Source organism: Takifugu flavidus, chromosome 15 (assembly GCF_003711565.1).
Source record: "Takifugu flavidus isolate HTHZ2018 chromosome 15, ASM371156v2, whole genome shotgun sequence".
Taxonomy (NCBI): domain Eukaryota; kingdom Metazoa; phylum Chordata; class Actinopteri; order Tetraodontiformes; family Tetraodontidae; genus Takifugu; species Takifugu flavidus.
Window position 1 is genome coordinate 8,124,146 of NC_079534.1, and position 11,346 is coordinate 8,135,491.

The following is an 11,346-nucleotide window of genomic DNA, read 5'->3' on the forward strand; positions in this document are numbered from 1 at the left end:
TCTACAACGCTGCTCTACGTACTGCTGTTAAAATAATATCAATGTGTCTTTTGTTTTTCCAATTTGTTGTTATATTTGCCATTGTTCCAGCCTTAGAGGGCCAACAACCTCCTGCAGATAACATGAAAATACACCAATTCATTTTACAGCGACCACACTGAACCTTTGTTTGCGTGTGTGTGTGTGTGTTTGTGTGTGTATATACATATCTTTCATTCACTGTTGTGTTTTATGATGAGAGATCAAGTTTTATGGCAGCCACAGAGCCCAGAAAACAGCAGGAGGACCCGCAGTGGCAGTGATGGAGCTGTTGTCAGTCAGCTCTGGAATGCTCCAGGTCTTTACTATGCAAATGAGCAAACAAGGTCTCATGTAAACCAGCGTGTTTACATGTAAGTGTTTAAGGATGTGGTGGAACAATGAGAAAACACTCAGAAGGAAGCCAGCTTGTTTTGAGGAGAGTCACCCGTTGAGATGAACATTTATAGCATCATCCTGTAATCTACTTTAATTTCCTGACTTTGCCTCTTCAGGCTCTTCTGGAAAATAAAACCTCCTCTTCACTACAGGGAGTCCAAGTACTTCTTTCTTAATCTTACACAGGTTCAATCCTCTTTGTAAGTGGTTCAGTTGAGTCTGATGAGCAGAAGCCCCTCATCACACCGTCAAACTAGTCTGCCACTTGTTTTGGTGTCAAATCCAAATGTTCCATCAATATATATGAATATCATATATATATATATATATGAAGTATTCATACTCAGTCGGGGCTGAATGGAAGTGAAGGCACTTAATATGAAGCCAGATTTCGTGTAATGTCAACTATGATTATGTAAGATGTTTTCAATGCTCATTAGGGATACAAAGCTAAAATATTTTCTGATAACATTCAATATCAATTAAACCCATCTTCCCTGCAGTGATTTGTTTCCCAATCTATTCACCAGCTACTAATTTGGGATGAAAGCTGTTAATCTGGTTTTGGATGGTAATCTGGGTGCTCCATGCCTGCCACTTGAAACCTTCTATGACATTCAGACATGTCAGAAAATGAATAGAAACTCATGTCTTTACCCTGTTGTACTGCCCAAACACCCTACAAAACCCAGCAAGCACCACCAGCATGCTATGTTTCTCAGATCCCAACACACTGGCTTTGTCATGCTCCTGCTCTTCCTTCACCCATCCAATTAATACAGACAAAATCTGACGACAAGTTTTTCAGCCAAACAAGCAGGATGCCAGCTAACGCGGGATCGTCAGTGAGCATTTTTTCCCTCCTGATGTCAGTAAACATGCAGTCATCAGTCTTCTACTTGATTGATTCCATCATGTTTGGCTGTCTGCATACAGTCAGGAGTTCATAATCCTACACTATCACGATCAGCCACTTCAAAATATCTCTTTTAACAATATCGTCCCCTTCCCTGTGATTTGCTGGCTATACTATTAGATGCATTTAAAGAAAAAGAGCAAAATATTTAACAAAATAATAAAAAATTGATTGAAGATATCGGATTTTCTGAACCTTGTTATGGCAGAAGTTGAATTAAAGTCTGCTTTCTGCCTGAATGTGAGGACATTAACAAGCAATTTATAATAATTCTTCTAAAGACTCCTGCCAAAAGGTGAACTACACTTTTACTTTTTTACTGACCATGTCAAAAGACAAATAATCGCAATTAAACAAAATGAAAAATGAATAGATAACCGTGCATGATTAATAAACCAAAAAATTGTTAAATGTAAACCAAAAAGTTACCGTGCCACTAGTCAAGATGCAAAACATAACAACTCTTGAATAATTCTCTAATAATAAGGTAACTGGTGTTTTATTGCTGTTGGTGTCTGTAATTATGATTTAGAAAGTGTTTGGTTTGTTTCAATATTGCATTTGATTTGTATATTTTGGCACACACACATTATGGTTTGGTTTCAGGCTTACAACAATGATATAATTACTGACTAAAAATGTAAGACCGAAAGGAATCAGGTGACCTCAAGCAAAATCACTTTTTCAGATCCTTTGAAACATATTTTTAGTGATTTGTTTCTCTTGATTGTATAAGTTAATGGTACATTTTATATTTCTGTTTGCTATTTAGGAGTACATTATGTACGCGATGACAAAACAGAAGATACTTTCCTGGCTTTGATGAAGTTCGGGAATTATCCTAATGTTATCTTGGCCTCAGTGGAGGTACGGCTGAGCCAAAAATGTTGAAGTGCATGAATAAACAGCAGTTTCGTAGCAAAGCTACTTTGTTGATCCCAGCTTCTCCTCCATGTGCTAGTTGCCTGTTTGATATCTGCTGTCAACCAAAGTTACAATATGAACCGCTGGTGGAGGCTGACTGGTATGGTTGGCTCAAGGCTCAAGGTATCCTGGGTAATTATTCACATTCCTGGAGAAGGAGTTACAAAAGCAGACCTGGTTGCATCAGTAAATTTCCCAGGTCAGAAAGTGCTTTGCCTTGAAAAGTGATAGAAATCATTCCATTAATCAAATTAGTGATGCTGATGATGCACCTGGACCGACTGAGTGTTATCACACTCCACCACACATGAATACAAAGGCTATTGTCGGGGCTGTTTCCTAAGTCAACACAATTAGCACACAGTAAAGTTTCAGGGCTTCGTTTGCACAGCTTCTACAAATCAAACATGCTGAATAATATATATATTTTTAAAACTGAGCTTGAAAGAGAAAGCAAGTCATCCCAGACCAGCAGCATCCAAAGCAAAATTATTCGTTTAGACTTGTTAAATGAAGCAATCATAGTCAAAAAACAGTGTTTACTCCCACACCAGCAAGTGAAGTCTATCTAGAGCTAAATTAACTCATCCTGTACTTCTCTGTGCCCAGTGTCAGCGAGACATTTCTGTTTTGTTTCACTGTAATACAGTCTCACACTCGAGAAAACAAGGACTGAGTAGATTATATGATTTCCCAAGACCCATCGTACAGATATCAGTGTGAACCTCAGATCTTTTAGCAGTTTAGCATTCCACTGATTAACCATCACGTCATCGCATCGCAATAACTTGGCTAATAGTTGCAGGTATTTCACCAAGAGTTACTTTAAAATTCTGTAGTCTATCATCATGTGGAAACATCTATAAACCATACTTGTATTCTTGGTTACAATGGAAGCTTCTGCCAATATATATAGTACAGCTCACTAAGCACTCCTCTTCTGAATAAAAGGAAAATGTTGATGTTTTCAAGACACCAAGAGAAAGTAGCTAAACTAAAGAAAGAAAATACAAATTGCAAATAACTGATTATGAAGGTGGAAACATTTAATGATTTAAACATAATCCAACACTTCTAAAGACAAGGAAAGCTTTGCCAAAAAAGATTGATGATTAGATGGCTTCTATTTCAATCAATTCTTTGTGCTCCATTTTTGCTGATAAAGCATTCTGAACATAATCCCCAAAGTCTTTCATCCCAGTTTGCAGCAAAGTAAATCCCAAACCATTATAGTTTAAATGAAAAATTCCAACCCCAGAACTGGTTCAGTATAAATTACATAAATGGGAATATCATTCATTTTTCTGAATGTTCTTCGATATAACATATATTGTTGCCTGGATTTCCATTTGTTTAAGTAAATTTGGAACAAGTCGCATCTTTACATTGAAGCTGACAGGTGCTGATCTTATTTGTTTAAGTGAAACTGCTGCCTCTGCATACACTGTATAAAAAAAAAATCAGCATTTTCATCCCAAACTCTGCTCTGCCAGCTTAATAAGCACAGTAGGTGTTTTTCCCAAGCCCTGATTTGGAACGACACAGTCAAATAGATGCTCTGAGTTTTTCTCTGTGATCCAGAGGATTACATGCTTTTATGTCTTCATTCCTCCCTTCTTCAAAGGAAAGAAAGAACCTTTGCCCCCAGTGTGGTGGGACTGTCAGGCTCTCACCCTGAACAAAGAGAAGGACAAACGACACCTTGTTCTCTCTGATTGCACCCTGTTTTCTGCAGCAATTGTGTGCAAATAATGACTTGTTCTTGATCCAGGTTCCGTCTGAGAACTCTGGACTGTTCAGATGTCCACAGGCTGCACGATTGAACCAAATGCAAGAGCAAAGGTGGCTGACTTTATTGGTGTTGGGGTTGTCTGTAAACATCTCCCTGGTGCTTGATTAAAGCCACATTTATATCTTTACGATCATTGAGAAAGTTTTTTATTCTTTTCCTTTTTAATAATATTTTTCACTGATTGTGAACTGGAAAAAGTCTGAGCACAGGAATTTACCTGAAAAGGTTCTTTTTTGCCATCTTTTAGATAAAGAGCTTTTGTTGAAAATGATTTTTGTTGAAGTGTTTATTTGCCCTGGTGTATGCTGTACTCTTGAAAATAAAGCTGCTAAATTAAACCACAAAGGGGTTTGGTGGGTTTTTCTTTCCAGTTGGCACATGGAACATATTTTTAGATTTCTTCAGAGGGCGACATTTAATTACCGGAGAGAAAAATCACTGAATATTTCCATACAATTTTGATAAAGAAACTAGATTTAAAAAACTTGAAAAAAAGATTGATAATCATTTCCTGAAGGAACTCTTCTGTTGACATAAAAAGGTTTTCTAACAACAAAAACAACCATCAAGGTCTTAAGAAAAAAGTTTTGGTTCTATGAGCAACAATACAGTTTCGATTGGTTGTCACAGAAGGTTTGCTGTTGGAACCAAAGAGCCCCTGACAAAAATCTAAAAGCCAATGGTTAGGGGTGAAACCTGAAAAACCTCTTTTGGAAGCAATCTTTTAAAAAGTTCTGGCCCTGTTCTACAGTTCTGTCAGCTCCCATTCCCAACAAAGCCTGCCATTCACACATTCTGATTAGTTTTGGATTAAAGACAGTTAAAGGATCATGGCTTTAGGGTTATGACCACCCTGGAATGCCCCCAGAGGCTGTGTTTTTCTGCAGGCTCAGCTCAAGGAAACAAAGTGCTCTATTGTGGTTGAAGAAGTGAAATTAGCCACGCTGATATATACTGATACATGTAGAAACCATGATCTAGAAGTTCTTCCTCTGTCCCCAGTGGAGACACCGTGGAGGGCAGACCAAAATCAGAAGAATGTTTTGAATTCGCATGCACTGGGATCAGTAGATGGGAACCTTTAATCAGGTGAAAAGTTGAGTTACACTTCCGATATCTCAATGCTGAATGGTTGTTAATTAAGTGGCTGCTGTAAAGTCATAGCTGAGCCACTGAGAAATGACTGTGAGGACTGACTCACACCTCCTAACATGGACGATATATGCCAATAGATTCTAGAATCTTGCCAGGCATGCTGGGAAATCCCCAAATCATTCAAGGTATAAATCAGTGGGTCTCAATAGGGGGTGGGTAGAATTAGTCTGAATTAGCTGAGGCTATGAAAAGAAGTGGTCCTGGTTTGGTCCTGATGTTTTAGTGGTTAAGGGAGGTTTGCTGTGATTAAAATAATTAAAATATATTTGACGATGTACTAATGAAAACAATTAACACATCAGAAGAAATGAGCATTTATCTGAGGCCCCTTCTCAAATTTTAACTAACATACTTTCAAGAATCAGTTAGAGAGCAGCACAACAACCAGAAACACCAATAAATTCACACTCTTGTTTGTTTCTATGCCTCACAAATACCTCACACTTTCCAACAAAAATCAAACCTATCAACACAAAAGCAGGCGGAAATACAGTGCGCTCAACATGTGCTGGGACACAAAAAGCCAAATATTTTCCATCACCAAGCCAGACAAAGACACCACTCCACCCACTGAGGGGCAAACAAGTGTCACAGCTTTAAAAAGGACGAAAGATTTCATCTTAAAATCATCATTTAGAACAAAGCCAGTTTACTGCAGGTGCATTTTCATTAAAATGAAGAAGATTTCATTGTGAAAATGTGGATGAAACATGCCAAGAAAAGATAACTACATTGCCTCTTCACTTAATTCTTCAATTTCTAATTGTCAGTGCAACAAGAACAGAAGAGTTTTACAAATGCTGCTGTTATGGAAGGGATTTTGTTACATGAGATTATACTGAACCATACATAAAAAATGAATACCTACGAAAACTACTTTAACCGCTAATTCTCACAAAGCTACAGTATATCACAAATCCATCATCACAACTCAATACCAATTGTACAAAACAGGATTAAAATACAATTTAGTTTTGCATTTAATTAAAAAACTGTTGCTACACAAGTGGCCAGATGTTGCCGACTTTAACCAAATTAAAGCCCACAAAGATTAGCCTGTTTTGCTGACTCTTGTGAGCGATCAAGCCCTCTAATGGGATCCACGTAAATGAACTCAATCTTACAGAAGAATCCTCATCCAGATCAGCAGAATAAAGTGTCAGATGTCTCAGATGTAACTGTGGAGGGTCTAAGATGGAGTCAAAGGCAGAAACAGAGAAGAAGCGTCATGATTCAGATCTCTCTGTCCCTCCCCAGATTAAATCACAACAGGGGCAAAGAAAAACCGTACAATGCTGTTGATGTTTCAAGGTTTATCAAATGAAACCATTTCACTTTGAACAGCTCTGATTCATAAATGCCATATTTGCCATATTTGACGGCAAGGCTGTGATGTTCCTTCAGAATCCCGGTCACAAGATAATTAAGAGATAATTAAAGATAATTAAAATATAAAATCTACAACATTGAAATAAATAAATGATCAGTGTATTCTTTTATTTAAAAAAACAATATAAATATTTAAATGGACAAGACAAAACACTTAGTTATGCTAATATGTAATTATTTACGTCAAAGTTTTGCGTTCTAATTTACGCGTGAGTGAACCTTGGAACTTTCAGACCGAACTAGGAAACACCTTTACTTAGTGATAGATAATAGAAAAGCATCCCTTATAGAATAAAAGTTAGTTAAAAACCTCACATTATTTCTCACATTTGACATGAAAGTGGGTCCATGTGCCGTCAGCGACCACCATGCCGCGCCGCACCAGATTCCAATTTGAGCACATCATTTAAGTACATGTACAAAAGCACACGCAAGAAACCAACAAATCTAAGCAGAAATTTTTAAATGCGGGGGTGAGGAAATACCCATTGACATTTGTGGGGAAAATTTCCACCCAAAGCCGCTCTGATGACACTGAAACCGACGAGGAGAAAGCAGAACCACTTACCGCGGCGCACCGAGGATGGAGCCCTAAAGACGGACTGCTGCCAGATCTCTGTCCCCCTAGCGCGCGCTCTCCCTCTCTCTCACGCTATCGTTCCCTCTCTCTCTTACACACACACAAACACACACACACACACTATCTCTCTTTCTCTCTCCCTCACTCCATAGTAACCCCCGTTCTGTTTCTTTTCAACAAACTGGAACCGCTGCTGGTTGGACTTCACAGTGAAATTGTCAATTAAAGGAATTCGCCGCCTTTCTCTCTTCCCGACTGCAAACTAAATACCCTACAAATATCGGTGGAGTTTTAAAGAAGATCCCGGCGCTTCAAACTTGCGTTGAGTTTAAAGTTCAGCAGGGGGCGACAGTGGGAGCCGGAAAAAAAACAAAACAATGGAAGAGATGAAGATAGGTGGGAAAGTGGATTTTCTGCTTCATGCTGCACTTCACAATTTTAATTGCTACCTCAAAAATTAAAGTAATTGCTGTTGTTCACCACTGTAAAATGACAGCTCTGTTACTTTTATAAAATGTATTTTTTACATCTGGACTCCATGCTGTCCCTCATTTGTCTCCACAGGAAGTGATGCGGCCGTCGGCCCACCAGTGGCTCGACCAGGGAACATAATAGGGAATATACCAGGAAATATTTAAGTTTTGCTGTCACCGTGTTGAATAATCATACCAAATGACCTTTTTCAGAATAATGGCTCCTCCTGGATAATGGAGGCACTTCTGCTTCACCATTCACAGCTAATCATCTTCACTCATTGCTTATGAGATGTTTGGAATCCTGAAATCAGTAGAAAGTGAAGACACATTTTGTGTTTTGGTACCACTCTCTGGGCTTTGGTAGCTGCAATTGAGGTTAATAAGACAGATCTGCAATTTAACGTTTGCCTTAAATTTAAACTCATGCTGAACTTCTAAAACCCCTTCAGCACAATGCATAATCATTTGTAATGACAGATCTTCAAACTGTCCTAAGGTCAGTGTGCAGTTCCACATCTATCAAAGTATACAATTACTCCAATCCTTTTGAATAATTTTTGAGCAAATGAGTCACTGATGGTTCTGGACCACCATCCGGCGTCTGAGGAGGGGGAAGCAGTGCACTGTCAACACTGTGTATAGTGGTGATGGTGTGCTGTTGACCTCAACTCGGGATGTTGTGGATCGGTGGAAGGAATACTTCGAGGACCTCCTCAATCCCACCAACACGCCTTCCAGTGTGGAAGTAGGGCCCGGGGACCTGGAGATGGGCTCTCATATCTCCGGGGCTGAAGTTGCCGAGGTAGTCAAAAAACTCCTCGGTGGCAAGGCCCCGCGGGGGGATGAGATCCGCCCAGAGTTCCTTAAGGCTCTAGATGTTGTAGGGCTGTCGTGGTTGACTCAACTCTGCAACATCACGTGGACATCGGGGGCAGTGCCGCTGGATTGGCAGACCGGGGTGGTAGTCCCTCTTTTTAAGAAGGGGGACCGGAGGGTGTGTTCCAACTATAGGGGGATCACACTCCTCAGCCTCCCTGGTAAGGTCTATTCAGGGGTACTGGAGAGGAGGGTCCGCCGGATAGTCGAACCTCGGATTCAGGAGGAGCAATGTGGTTTTCGTCCTGGGCGTGGAACAGTGGACCAGCTCTACACCCTCAGCAGGGTCTTCGAGGGTGCATGGGAGTTTGCCCAACCAGTCCACATGTGTTTTGTGGACTTGGAGAAGGCATTCGACCGTGTCCCTCGGGGGGGTCCTGTGGGGGGTCCTCCGAGAGTATGGGGTGTCGAGCCCGCTGATACGGGCCGCCCGCTCCCTGTGCCAGAGTTTGGTCCGAATTGCTGGCAGTAAGTCGAACTCGTTTCCGGTGAGGGTTGGTCTCCTCCAGGGCTGCCCTTTGTCACCGATTCTGTTCATAATTTTTATGGACAGAATTTCTAGGTGCAGTCATGGTGTTGAGGGGATCCGGTTTGGTGACCTCAGGATCGGGTCTCTGCTTTTTGCAGATGATGTGGTCCTGTTGGCGTCATCGGCCCGTGACCTCCAACTATCACTGGATCGGTTGGCCGCCGCATGTGAAGCGGCTGGGATGAAAATCAGCACCTCCAAATCCGAGGCCATAGTTCTCGACTGGAAAAAAGTGGAGTGCCTTCTCCGGGTCAAGGAGGAGATCCTGCCCCAAGTGGAGGAGTTCAAGTACCTCGGGGTCTTGTTCACGAGTGAGGGAAGAATGGAGCGGGAGATCGACAGGCGGATCGGTGCGGCATCCGCAGTAATGCGGACTCTGCACCGGTCCGTTGTGGTGAAGAGAGAGCTGAGCCGAAAGGCGAAGCTCTCGATTTACCGGTCGATCTTTGTTCCTACCCTCACCTATGGTCATGAGCTTTGGGTAATGACCGAAAGAACAAGATCACAGGTACAAGCGGCTGAAATGAGCTTCCTCCGTAGGGTGGCTGGGCTCTCCCTTAGAGATAGGGTGAGAAGCTCTGCCATCCGGGAGGAGCTCGGAGTAGAGTCGCTGCTCCTCCGCGTTGAGAGGAGCCAGATGGGGTGGCTTGGGCATCTAGTCAGGATGCCCCCTGGACGCCTCCCTGGTGAGGTGTTCAGGGCATGTCCCTCCGGTAGGAGACCCCCGGGGAGACCCAGGACACGTTGGAGAGACTATGTCTCTCGACTGGCCTGGGAACGCCTGGGGATCCCTCCGGATGAGCTGGAGGAGGTAGCTGGGGAGATGGAAGTCTGGGCTTCTCTCCTTAGGCTGCTGCCCCCGTGACCCGACCCCGGATAAGCGGTAGTGGATGGATGGATGGATGGATGGATGGAGTCACTGATGAATTATCTTATATAAAAATGATCCCATCAATGATTTATACAATCAGCTTGTTATAAACAGATTTCAAAATGAAGGGACTGTCATGCTGCCAATAACTGCAGATAACAGCACCCATCTGTATGTATGTAACTTTGCACAACACTTCCAGGCACTTTCAGCAGAACAGAGCATCAGAGTTTTGTGTTTTCATTGTAAGCATAATTCCTGCCCATGGAAGCAAACCCCAGTGTAACCAACGTGGGATGTTAATGTGTGAAATGTTCTGTGTCAACAGATATTTGGAACAAGTACTTTTTGATCTGAGTTCTGTCCTTACATTGTTTTTTTTGGAGTATGATGTGACAAATGCAGTCAGAGCATGGAAATCAGAGGACAAAATGACTGATTGACTGCCAGTTCCTTCAAGCCAAACTGCAAACAAAATCCATTAGATACTAGGTTGTGGATACAAATAAGTTACCATGTGAACATTGTTAAGCTTGTAGCCAAGAAAAGGGTGATGTTTTGTCTCCAAGGGAACACAAAAATGGACTTTCCTTCACAAAAGCATCACATCCCACCATCAACATTGAATAGGTTTTCCATGGAAGTCTTATGTTGCACTCAGAAAGCTCTCAGGCCATTTAACTTTTTCACGTTTTTCACGTCCACCAAAAATCCATTAATAGGAAATGATTTAGAAATACACACAAGCTACGGTCTCATCTAACAATATCAGAGTAAAAACCAAAGTGTGAGGTCTAAAGAACTGGTTCCAGAGCTCAGAGGGAGGATTTTATCCAGGCACAGAGGAGGAGGAGATTCCAAAAACTCTTCTGCTGCACTGAAGAGTTCACAGTGGCCTCCATCACCCTGAAATCTAAAGTCTGGATAAAGAGTCAGATATTACCATTGTCCAAGTCTTGTTGAATCAGGTTTGTAGGGTTCAGAATTGAAAATGCTTACATAGTTTATGGATACCAAGTATTGATGCTGTAATATGCATCACTGTCATGGAGCTGTTGACTCAACCAATTTCTTCAACTCAACCGTAGATTTCTGGCCACTGTTGGGCTGTGAGAAATGGGAATAGTGGCACAACTGTTGAAACTGACAGCAGATCAATACGCTGTAATGTTAGAAGAAGCTGAAGATCTGAACTTATAAATAAAGGTAAACCTCAACAACACATTGATCACAATGGCTCCTACTCAGTAGTTGGAGCCATAGTGATGCGAGCCGACTGTCACTTTCTTGGCAACACAATATGATGTTGAGGCCTCTTCCTCATACCTTCTCAACAGTGTCTCAGAAATTCTGGCAGTGACAGTGCAGTGTTCGCTCAAACTCTATTCTATTATTCTGTTGCCCACCCTCTCCCAGCTTTT

At 41.5% G+C, this 11,346-nt stretch overlaps 1 protein-coding gene across 1 annotated transcript in view; it reads right to left on the reverse strand.

The window, feature by feature from the left end:
• cdh6 (cadherin 6) overlaps nt 1–7,412 on the reverse strand; it is a 50,885-nt gene extending 43,473 nt beyond the window's left edge. The window contains exon 1 of the mRNA XM_057057542.1: nt 7,162–7,412. The gene's annotated coding sequence lies outside the window, so the exon portion shown is untranslated. The remainder of the gene's footprint in view (nt 1–7,161) is intronic.
• Nucleotides 7,413–11,346: the final 3,934 nt, after the last annotated feature.